Source organism: Colobus angolensis, unplaced genomic scaffold (genome assembly GCF_000951035.1).
Source record: "Colobus angolensis palliatus isolate OR3802 unplaced genomic scaffold, Cang.pa_1.0 Scaffold237, whole genome shotgun sequence".
Lineage (NCBI taxonomy): Eukaryota > Metazoa > Chordata > Mammalia > Primates > Cercopithecidae > Colobus > Colobus angolensis.
In genome coordinates this window covers 2,253,082-2,265,660 of record NW_012115566.1, presented here as the reverse complement: position 1 = coordinate 2,265,660, position 12,579 = coordinate 2,253,082, and the positions used below count along the sequence as shown (strand labels likewise).

General features: G+C 41.3%; 1 non-coding gene and 1 pseudogene across 1 annotated transcript; one reads left to right on the top strand and one right to left on the bottom strand.

Annotated features, from left to right (window-relative positions):
• The first annotated feature begins 5,928 nt into the window (after positions 1-5,928).
• Positions 5,929-6,000, top strand: TRNAM-CAU. Its single transcript has one exon. It is a non-coding gene; the product is annotated as a tRNA-Met (tRNA).
• Positions 6,001-8,962: 2,962 nt separating this feature from the next.
• On the bottom strand, positions 8,963-9,451 carry LOC105513890 (annotated as a pseudogene).
• Positions 9,452-12,579: the final 3,128 nt, after the last annotated feature.

The following is a 12,579-nucleotide window of genomic DNA, read 5'->3' as shown; positions in this document are numbered from 1 at the left end:
CTCTGTCTCAAAAAAAAAAAAAAAAAAGCAATTTTTCAAGTGTTAGTCTTGGCCCTTTTTCCCCTCTCAGTTTCCTGTATAATACCTCACTATAATTCCTTGTTGGCCCTTCAGTTTTATACTATCTCCTCTCATATCTGCAGTCTAGAACTTGCCTGAGGCTATTATATCCTATTATCCTACTCAAGCATCTCTACTTGAGTTACCCTGTACCTTAAATTCAGCATATTTGAAACTGAGTACTTAATTCCCCTACCCCCAAAAATGATGGAAAAAATGTTACCCTCTCACTATTGTTTTTTATTTCTCCGTTTATATATTGCTGCATTACAAACCACCAAGACCATAGTGGCTTAAAACAATAATAACATCATTTTGCTCCCTGATGTGCAGTTTGGGCAGGGTCAGCTTGTCTTTTCTCCACATGGTGTCAGCTGGGGAATCCACTTTAAAGTTGGTTCACTTGCGTGGTTGGCAAAGTGGAAGTGGCTTTTGCATGGGAGCTCAGCCAGTGCCATGTACAAAGCCAGTGCCAGGGCTTTGGTTCTTCTCTGTGAAGGTGGAAGACCTACCTGATGGTACACAACCTAGGCTGCTGCACTGGTGTTTATTACGGTCATTCACTGTGAATGAACAGTGGGAGGAGTGCATATCTTTTAGAACTGCACATTGATTCCTGGAGAGCAATCTTCGGTTGTGGGACTTTCAGCTGCATGATTAGGGAAACACAAGCCACAGTGTAATGGGGCATGTGAAAAGGCATATTATGCAAACATTAGTCAAAAGAAAACTTGGAGTAATTTTAATTTCAGACAATGTAGACTTCAGAGCAAGGAAAATTACCAGAGTAATAAAGTAATAAAGAGTAAAGTAAATAAATTTTACTTATTTACCAAGTAAATAAAGAGTGACATTATATAATAATAAAAGGGTCAATTCTTCAGGAAGATATAACAATCCTTAAAGTGTATACGTTTGTAATGGGCTAAACCGTGTGTCCCCCTGCCCGGCCCCCCACAAATTCGTATGTTGAAGTTCTAACCCCCAATATATCAAAATGTGACCATGTTTGGTGACAGTCTTTATAGTGGTGATTAAAACGAGGTAATTAGGCCGGGCGCGGTGGCTCAAGCCTGTAATCCCAGCACTTTGGGAGGCCCAGACGGGCGGATCACGAGGTCAGGAGATCGAGACCATCCTGGCTAACACGGTGAAACCCCGTCTCTACTAAAAAATACAAAAAAAAAAAAAAAAAAAAAAAAAAAAAACTAGCCGGGCGAGGTGGCGGGCGCCTGTAGTCCCAGCCACTCGGGAGCCTGAGGCAGGAGAATGGCGTAAACCCGGGAGGCGGAGCTTGCAGTGAGCTGAGATCCGGCCACTGCACTCCAGCCTGGGCGACAGAGCGAGACTCCGTCTCAAAAAAAACCAAAAAAACAAAAAAATGAGGTCATTAGAGTAGGCCCCTTCCTCCGTCTCCCCCTCTCCCATCCTTTTGGATTGGGGTCTCACCATTTTGACCTCATTTAACCTTAATTACCTCCTTAAATGTCCCATCTCCAAATACAGTCACGTTGAGATTAGGGGTTTGGCACAGGAATTTTGATGGACACAGTTCAGTCCACAACAACCCCCATCCCTAAGCTTCCTTAGCTTTAAAACAGATACAACCGGCAAGACAACATAACATGAAGTGATTGGCATACAATGTGGTGCAGCCTCCGGATGCTTAAGGTGATGAAAATATAATTACGCCTGTCTGCATAGGTTCGAACCTGCCGGCTATAATCCTGTCCTACATTTTGACAGTTGTGAATCGCCCGCGGTGCATTTTCAGACGAGATCGGGCGCGTTCAGGGTGGCATGACGGTAAACGTGCCGTGCATTTTCAGCCTCCCTCCTGGCCTATACCCGTCGTGCACACACAAAGCAATCCTTAACCAACCTCATCCTGGCCTCTTGATTTGTAGAATCTTCGCTGAGGGGAGGAGGGCCTTACTCGTGATGCGTAGGAAGAGCATTAACCAAAGGCTTACGTGAGAGTCACTTTTCAAAGTCACTTTTCAAAGCCATTTCCAAAACACCTTTTCAGCAAAGGAGAACCTGCTGGCGAATTACCTGCTCGTGTCGCTCCTTCCCCGCAGTCTCCACCAGGCGGCGCGCCCCAGGAAGCCGGACGCCTGCTCCCGCAGGCCACGTTTCTTTGTGCAAACTCAGCAAGGCCTGGCAGCCTTGGAAAGCAGGCCTTTCGCAAGCCGCGAAAATGCAATTGGGTGCCAGGGTTACTCGTTGCATTTGTGGTAGGCAGAGCTTTCCTCCAAGCAGTCAGAGGAAAGCTCGCTGAGGGTGTGTAATTAGGGTATGGTAATTAGCATATAATTAGGTCTTGGGTAGGGCATGGGTCAAATCCAGCGCCATGTTGGACCAGACGGTTTCAGATAGCTTAGCCCCCATCCTGTTTGTTAGGGTGTTATCAGCGCAAGCTCTTCCTTGTCCTTGTAGCTAATTTTAACAGCTCCTTTAGGAGGTGTTAGGAGCTTAGGAAAGCTCTCTGACTGCTTGGAGGAAAGCTCTGCCACCACTACAGCGCTAAGGATATCACCCAAGCTCTTTGCTAAATGTCTCTTGGGAAAAAGCTCCTCATGAAGCAGGTAAGACTGATTTGTAAATTAATGACCTGCAGGTCCCCACATGAACACGAGGAAAGGGATTTGCAAGGCAGTGGTGAAGACATCAGCAGGTCCATTTGGGGTTCTCATTGGGTATCTTTCCTGATGGTGGGATGGGAACTTGGGGCCCTGTTGTAATTCCAGATCTGGGAAACTGCTGATTCCTCCCTCCCCCCAACTCTCCACACTATCTCCTCACCACTCTCTTTATGATAATTGTCCCATGGTGCATTAATTCTTTCCCAGTCTTGTCATTCAAACATTTATGTTTCCTGTAAGTGCCATTAACAGCTTCTTCTGAACTGGTTTCTCTAAAAATTCCTCCTTTACCTTTCTTCCAAAGTGTCGGATCCTTTACCTTTTAAAAACGAAAGCTAGGTCTGGTGGCTCATGCCTAGCGAGACCTACTCTTTACAAAAAAAAAAAAAATTTGTGGGCCTGTAGTCCTAGTTACTGGGGAGGCTGAGGTGGGAGGATCACTTAAGCCCAGGAGGTCAAGGTTATAGTGAGTTAGAATCGTGCCACTGCACTGTAGCCTGGGTGACAGGGCAAGACCCTGTCCCCCACACCCCCCCCTAAAAAAAGCATCCTGATAAACATAGACATGAAATTGAAACATACAGGTGAAGGATGACAGATCTATGCCTCAGTCTTCTCATCTGTAAGACAAAGACAGCCTCATCACTTTTAATGGAGGTGAGCAATAAGTGAGGTACACCACTGCATATTATGTGGCAGATGCTCAGTCTCCTCCTTCCACTTCCTCACTGGTTTTCCTGTGAAGAGAGGAGGTCCATGCAACACAGACCTAAACCCCTTTGAAAGGAAAAGAGGGCATTTGGTAGAGGGGAGGGGAGGAGTCCTGGCTTGTGGGTATAAAAATGTTTTTCCACTCAGATTATTTTCTGAAAGAGGCTGAGATCAGGCACCTCCTGTTTGCAGCCTCCTGAGATTCTGGAGGGTTCAAGCTAGTGGAGTGAGAGGGCAGGGGGAACAAGAAAAGTGATAAATCTCATCCCTATTTGATAGGAATGCTGGGTGGTCATAAGAGAAACATCAAGCAGTAATTTCACATATCAGCAAAAAAGGAGCTGTTAAAATTAGCTACAAGGAAAGGAAGAGCTTGGGCTGATAAGACCCTAACAAACAGGATGGGGGCTAAGCTGTCTGAAAACGTCTGGGTCCAACATGGCACTGGATTTGACCCATGCCCTATCCAAGACCTAATTATATACTAATTACCGTATGAAATTACACACCCACCAGGGCCCTGACAGATCGAGCCTGCTCATATTTAATATAAAAATGGGTGGCATCTCAATTTTATGAAATCTTTCCCCCAGAAAACCTCATGATTAGTCCACCTTCTAATTACAAGAGCCCATAAAAATAGAAAACTCAAACTCTGTTGGTCATGACTCGTTCTCACAAGCCCACGTGCACTTCCCTAAGTGTGTACTTTTGCTTAGCAACAAAAGCTTCTTGCCTTTGGCTTCATTCTGACTTCCCCCTGAATTCTTTCTTACGAAGGTGTCAAGAACCTGGAAACTGGCTGGGGCTGGGGCTGGGGCTGGGGCTGGGGTCTCACTGGCTTCTGGAAACACTTCTGAGCGCTCCGGCAACACCTGTAGTGTAAGCAGCAATTCAGTGCTGTGATGCCTCGGTCCCAGACCTTTTCCGCACCAGGGACTGGTTTCATGGAAGACAATTTTCCCATAGACAGGGGTAGGGGGGAGTGGGGAATCATTTCAGGATGATTCAAATACATTACATTTATTGTGCACTTTATTTCTATTATTCCATTGTGATATATAATAAGTATACAACTCACCATAATGTAGAATCAGAGGGATCCCTGAACTTGTTTTCCTGCATAGATGGTCCCATCTGGGGATTATGGGAAACAGTGACAGATCATCAGGTATTAGATTCTCATAAGGAGTGGGCAACCTAGATGCCTCAAATGGGCAGTTTACAATTGGGTTAGAACTCCTGTGACAATCTAATACCTCAGATGATCTGACAGGAGGTGGAGTTCAGGCTGTAATGAGAGTGATGGGGAGTAGCTCTAAATACAGATGAAGCTTCACTGGCTCTCCTGGTGCTCACCTTCTGCTGTGTGGTCCGGTTTCTAACAGGCTACCGGACGAGTACCCGGTCAGTGGCCCAGGGGTTGGGGATCCCTGCTGTGATAGTTAATACCCATGGCTCCAAATCTAGTGGCCCCAGGTCAGGTCCTAGTGGGACCTGGTTCATTTTTGCTAGTACCCATCTTGTCCACATGAACCATTCCAGCCAGTTTTCTCGTGCTCTTATTCTGGACCATCTTCCTAACCCCAGTATATCTGCCTCAGTGTCTCAGTCTGTGTTTTTCTAGAGAAGGAAAACAAAAAACAAAAACAATCGTAAACGAAATTGCTGGAGAGTAGTGGCCACCAATCCTATGCCTGACCTGGAACTGGAAACACAAGCCTTTCCTGAAGACAGAGAAACTCTGAAAAAACTGGAAAAGCAAGTCGGTGAAAAGAGCAAAAGAAAAGTTTCAGAAGGGACTTTGTTGACATAGCACAGAATGAAAGAGTATCAAAGGTCTCTGTTTGGGCCCTTGTCTGGGAAATCCCACATGCACTGAGTGAGAGAAAGCTGTTCCCAGACATATCACCAACAGGTTAGGGTATGAAGCCACTTTTCATAAATTCAACGGCGGGGATAGGGGTGGGGGTAAGGTGGAGCTGCTTGGGTACACCAGGTGCCCGGAAAGCTGCAAAGGGCATTAGGTCAATATGCAAAAATACTTCTAGGTCAATATGCAAAATACTTGTGATAGTTAATACCCATGTTGGGAAAGAAATTTTCTTGGGGACAGGAAACAAAGCTAACTGGCTAACATACTCTCTCTCTCTAAGGAGAGTAAGTCTGACTTAATGCCCTCCTCGATTCTCTCTAAGTAAGGGCTTGTGAGGGCTTTGCTCGACTTTCCCCTGTTTCTGCTCCTGAGCTCAAAGCAGCTTTTGAAGAAAGAAATGTCATGTTTTGAAGCATGTTTGGTAGGTTGGGAAAGGGCAACTCGCAATTTGAAGGGGATTGTTGGAGTCAACTGGTTCTAGAGTGAGCTGATCTTAAGAGGCCAAGAGGAGAAAGGAAAAACCAGGAAAGAAAGGGTGAAAGAAAAATAGAAAGATGTAAAACAGTGTGACAAAAAAAAAAAAAAATGGCTGATCACTTACATGATAAATAAGAAGAGTAGAAACTCTGTTCACCCAGCAGAGTGGCGCAGCGGAAGCGTGCTGGGCCCATAACCCAGAGGTCGATGGATCGAAACCATCCTCTGCTAGTGTGGGCTTTTTCTTTTTTTTTCTTTCTTGAGGAATTACCTTCCGCAGTTGTGGGGAGAAGATGGCCTCTGTCTGTCTCTCTCTCTCTCTCTCTCTCTCTCTATATATATATATACATACACTTGATCTCTTAAAAGTCCTTTCAGAGGCTCTATCTCACTTTTAGATATGTGTTCAGCATTTTCCTTCTTCTTTCTCCAAATGTTTGCATAATTCCTTTCTCACTCATTTCAGAGGAAAGGCATATCTAACTTGGGAAGAGGAGGTGACAATTCCCATGTTAACTTCTAACAAATTACCTATCTTCCAGTGAATAGAAAATACACTGAGGTTGAATATAATTTTATATTTTCTCGCACTCGAAGGCAAAACACTGTTACAGACTTTTGCCTGAGACCATTGGTTATTGTAAATCATTATTGCCTTTTTGCTTCTATGGGAGCCTGCTGCTTCTTTTCCTCTTTTGTTCATTTTTATGCATTATTTATTAATTTCATTCCGTGTACTGTGAATTCTTCTCTAAAGCAATCTGTTACAATGGCCAAAAGACATCTTTTATACCCTCCTCCTTCCATACTTATGGAAACTAGACACATGGAATATTATGAGAAAGAGAAGCAACAATGAAGTTAAATGTAAAATGGTTGATTCTACTCAGATAGATTTTTTTTTTTTTTTTTTTGAGGCGGAGTCTCACTCTGTAGCCGGGGATGGAGTACTGTGGCCGGATCTCAGCTCACTGCAAGCTCCGCCTCCCGGGTTCACGCCATTCTCCTGCCTCAGCCTCCCGAGTAGCTGGGAGTACAGGCGCCCGCCACCTCGCCCGGCTAGTTTTTTGTATTTTTTTAGTAGAGACGGGGTTTCACCGTGTTAGCCAGGATGGTCTCGATCTCCTGACCTCGTGATCCACCCGTCTCGGCCTCCCAAAGTGCTGGGATTACAGGCTTGAGCCACCGTGCCCGGCCTAGATTTTTTTAAAAAATGTAAATGGTAGAAAGCATTGGGGTACATTTAAAGCATTATGTGAATCAGAATTCCATGGGCAAACTCAGAAGATCAATAATCTTTATTTTGTCTGCTTACCTTCTAGAAGCATTTTAACTAACTTTAAATGTCCAGGAAAGAGATTGGTTGAATAAACTGTAACATAAACTGAAAGAGGAAGCGCTATGGGGCTACAAAAGAGATATAATTTCTAGCAGATAGTGTTAAGTAAAGAAAGTGCAGATAAATATTATAGTAGGCTACCTTTTCTTCAAGAAGGAAGGGGAATTAAGAAAACATACACATACCTGTTTTTCTTAATGAAAAGAAAACATAGTGAAGATAAACCAGAAAACAGAGAATCTGGTTACCTAAAATGGCGGTAAGAGACTTGGGGGAGATAGAGTGCAAGGGATATGGGACGCCACTTCTCTGAGTTTACCTTTGTTGTACCTTTAACTTTTGAAAGCGTGTGAATGTTTTACCTTTTTTTTTTTTTTTTTTTTTACAGAAGAGGTTCTCTGTGTGAACATGTTGACTAAATTCAAAAGGGTTATAAAAGGTTTTTTGCTTCTTTAAAATTTCTGAATCATCATTTTGGCAAAATAAATAACTTATGGTAATCTGAAATTCCCAAAATCAAACATCAGTTTAAAAAAATCTCTACCCTGGCACCTGGCTTTTTGAATACTTCAGTGGGCCTCTAAAGTGTCCAGAAAAGAGAGGTAAACAGGATTATTTGACATGTTTAGGTACATGGGATTGCCAAAATGATGCTCAATCTTCTTTAGGCTATATTTTTGTAATACTAATATATATTTCAAAATTGTATAGGATTTCTAAAATAGTATAAGCTATTAATTATAGTTAAGTTATTGTAAACTGCAGAAACAACCAAATTTTCTTGTATAAAGCTACTAACCCAAGTAAAACAAAAAATTAATTAAATATCAAGAAAATAATTTCATGTTAAACCAGCTAATACTGAAGTTGTTTAAAATAGTTTATAACCAATGCTTGATGCCATATTCCTGGGAAAACAAAGTTCAGGTATATTTGGTCACATGGTCAGCCATTTAAACATTTTATAAAGGAATTTTATTCATTTGTTATTTTCTTTTTCTGTTTTTTTTTTTCTTTTTAAATGGTTTTATTTTATGTGCAAATAATGAACAGATGTTATACCCATAAATTTTACTTTCCAAAAACAGGAGCTTTTTAAAATAAAATCATGTAATAACTTTTAAAAGACACTAGGATTCCTCTGCTTCTAGATCATTGCTACGCTAGAAAAATAAAGTGTGTTCCACCAGGAATCACAAGTTAGAACTGAGTATTCTCCAAAGTGGAAATTCTAGAGTGTAGTGTCACTTCAGGCAAAGATTATTCAGTTCTCATCCCCAACATCCACAACTACCTATCAGAAGGGTTAAACCAGGTCAAAACAGTCCAGCATAATTAGGCGTCATCAAACAATGTCACTATGCTCTTCTAAGATGCAACTAAACCAAAACAGGAAATACTAAAATCAAAATAACATTTGACACTGTCATACAAATTGTTAGTTCCTTGTTGTATCCCCCCTTCTATAACATTAATAAAGGGAATCTTTTACTGCAAAGAATATTTTATTTTATACATCACTAGACATGAATTTTTGCCATTAGTTATTATACAAATGCTGCCTCGTGTCATTATCCAAATGGCATAACCATTTTACATCCACAAATCGCTTCTATAGTTAGAAGTAGAATTTTCCTGATTTACATATGTACATCTGTCAGTGAAGATTTAACACTGAGATGCAATCTAACATTCGTAATATCTGGTATTTTGCAGAAGGCAATGTGGGAAAGATATGTTATAATCACTTTTCATTTAAGTGACCTTATGTAAAAAATAAACTAATAATTTAGCAGTTCCAAGTCTGTAAAGGACATTTTCAAATGTACATAAAAGAAATGGTTACAGAGATTTTTAAGAAGCATCTTCCATGTCTACATCCTCTTGTAACTGCTATACCATTTTCTCTTCCAACTGCTTCCCTTTGCCTGCAAGAGGGGCTTTAATAAGATGGATGTTTGCTTGACTTCTTTGATATCCTAAACTTTCTGTAGCTCTTTATTTTTATTCAATCTGTTCATTATAAATTTAGCTGAGCATTTCTGTTTGATCTCTTCAACTCTCTTCATTGCATCAAGTTTTATTCCATAGCTCTTGCTGGTATTTGATAGGTTCATTTCTACATTTTTCAAATTCAAATGAATTATCCACTGTAAGCTCTTTACCAGCTGCTTTCTGGAATGCTTTGATCCACCTAACTTGGCGAGAATTGCACTTCTTTTTAAGGTTTTTATGACCTTTAGATTTACAAAATCTGAACACCTTGCAATCATTGTGGATGAACATCATGCCGTGACCAGGGTAGATGGGCCCTGAACAGAAATAACACTTCTCGATACACATGTTGAACCTGCATGGGTCCCCACCAACCAAACACCAAGCTTGAGAGCTCATTTGTTATTTTCAGTGCATGTTTTCTGGTTGTATAAAAGGTTTCCTATGCAAGAGGGCTGATGTTGTAACAGTAGATTATTATGCTACAATGTATTTTCAACAGGTAAAGAAAGCTTTTTATGGTTTGAACCTTCTAGAAGCATCAGAGAAAGACTGTTCTTGCCATTCACACTACAACAAAACTTTGGGACCTTGAACTTTGAGTTCATAATCTCACAACTGAGAAGGGTCCCTCTGAGCTCTTGGAGCTGTGTACCCACTGGAAACCTTAAGATAAAACTAACCAGAGAAATTTCTCCCAAGAAGAGGATGACATCCTTAATGTGAACAGCTTTTCTCAAGTTCACAGATTTAGATTTCTGCTGTCATGAAACTTATCTTTGAATTTTTTTTCTTGCTCATGCCTCTACAAAAAATAGAAGTGGAAAAGGTGTCTGTTATGGGCACTTATGGTGTATACTCTTATTTGTGAGGGAGTTTATAGTCAGCTTTTTACATGGATAAACTTATACTTTGATAGACAAAAGATGAAGGCCCAATGTAGGCAAGAAACTTTAAAGGTACATGCTTTGCCTCATAATCAAAAACAAAACATTGGTTCACACCTCTTAACCCACATCATGGGTTATAGAGAACATTGCCGGAAGGCCTTCACTCTTCTAAAAAGACATCATTTGTTAGGTCCTTTTTCCATGGTTTAAAGTAAAAGAAGCAAGCAATGATTAGAAATATATCCCTCACAGTAAGTCTTATAGCAAATTCTACTGGAAAGGCTATAGTTACACAACAGACTCTAAATTCTCTTGTGAAAGTTATGATAGAATTTGCTAAACAGAGAAGTATCTATGCAGCTGCTGGCACTTGTGGCCTATGGAGAAATACATCAAATGAAGAATATGCGGAAATTCAGTGGTAGAGGATTGACAAAGAAATTGCTCAGTCAAGTGAGTAAACTCTTTATCTAGCTGATCCTTTGATCTATTTGATTTTAGGAGGTTTGGTTTATGGGGACCTTGGGTGAGCAGCACACTCCAAACTCTTGGTATCATCTTCCCAATAGTCATAATAATACTCTCCCTGGTGCACAGTATTCCCTCAAAGGTTTTAAATGCTTGCATGCAGCCATCTCTAGAATGTCAAATGGTCTTTCTTCAACTGGAATGATAAGAGCTGAAGGAAATGTGCAACCATGAGGACCCCTTAACCTATGAATGATGTACTGAGACCGGAAGCCCAAAATAATGGTAACTGAGAGTGGTGCTAAGGCCCCAAGTTTTGGTTACACTCTCACCTAACTGAGAACCTGACCAAAAAGGGGAAATTTTTTTAACAAAATTCTGGGAGGCCATTGTTTTGGACTAGGCTCATGCACTAGGCCCCAACAAACCAAACCAAACCAAAATGAAGTCACTTCTGCTAAGACTTTAAGGAAACACATAGATTCTAGAACAAACCAGGTTTTGTTTTTTTCTCCTGCAAATCTCTATAACAAACATTTCTGACAGCATAGATATCCACCCCCGAAGTTCCCATTAAATATTTTAACCAAATTCATTTCCTCTTGCTTAGAAACCATCAAGCTTCAGATGATCATGAAACAAAGGTTCCAGCCAGCTCCATGTGAAGACACTACCCCTGGCCATCAAGAAGCTATCCTTCACTAGACAGAACAGGGAGAAAGTTCCATGATCCCCAATAGGTAGGGACTACACCCCAAGGTAGCATGAAGCAGTTACAGAAAAAAGACCATCAGTCCCTCTGCCTCCCATAAAGATTTATGGGGATCACATCTCTCAGAGAGGAGATGAGACAGGAAAATAAGGTCTAGAGGCAGGGAACATAAGGCCAGTTCATACTTCAGCTATAACAGGAAATATCCTCTCCATAGGGCACATGCTGTAAATGACTTTGTAACTTTACCTCATCCTCTCCATTTACATAGGGCTTCCAAAGTAACAAATAGAATTCTCCAGGAGGTAAACTCCCAAAAATTCTGTAACGGGGGCCTTTGAGCCGCTGTTCAGGCCCGCTCCCACACTGTGGTGTGTACTTTCATTTTCAATAAAACCTTTTATTTCTTCATTGCTTTGTTTGTGCATTTTGTCCAATTCTTCATTCGAGATGCCAGAACCTGGACACCCTCCACCGTTAACAGTTACCTAAAATGGTGGTAAGAGACTTGGGGGAAATGGAGTGCAAGGAATATGAGAGGCCACTTCTCTGAGTTTACCTTTTGTTAGACCTTTAACTTTTGAAAGCGTGTGAATGTTTTACCTTTTTTTTTTTGAGACAGAGTCTGACTCTGTCACCCAGGCTGGAGTGCAGTGGAGCAATATGGGCTCACTGCAGCCTCTGCCTCTCAGGTTCAAATGATTCTCCTGCCACAACCTCCGGAACAGCTGGGATTACAGGCACGTGCCACTTCACCCAGCTACTTTTTGTATTTTTAATACAGATGAGGTTTCACCATACTGGCCAGGTTGGTCTCAAACTCCTGATCTCAGGCGATTCACCCACCTCAGCCTCCCAAAGTGCTGGGATTACAGGCATGAGCCACCGCACCCGGCCAACCTACATTTTCAAAAACTAATATTAAGGATGGGGAGTGGAGAAAACTAAGGTTGAAAGCAAGTTAAAGCAAATGAACTCAATTTTATTCCATATTATGACTACATGGAAAGGAAAAGAACATAATTTGTGGACAGGGCATTTGACAGTACACCTTCACTCTTTGGCCAAGGGAGTGAGGATGGTAGGGGGACAGGGGTGTGTGTATGGAGAAATGCAAACAAATCTTTAACTCTATTTATTTGGTTAGTTGTTACAACTACCTACTGAATCTCTTTTAATGGATAGTTTTTGTTAGTAGATGGGCAAAGCAATTCCAAAACTATCGTACATGTATTATATGATAGAGCAAGTGAGTAAATATGCTAATCTTGTTGGAATTAGGGGTTTCCATGTGGGAAAAGGGACACGTAAAAATATAGAATGGGAGAATGTAAGAAAGAATCCTGAAGAGATGAATGGATAGAAATGGGAGGTATGGATGTGAGCTCATGTTTTTTTTTTTTTTT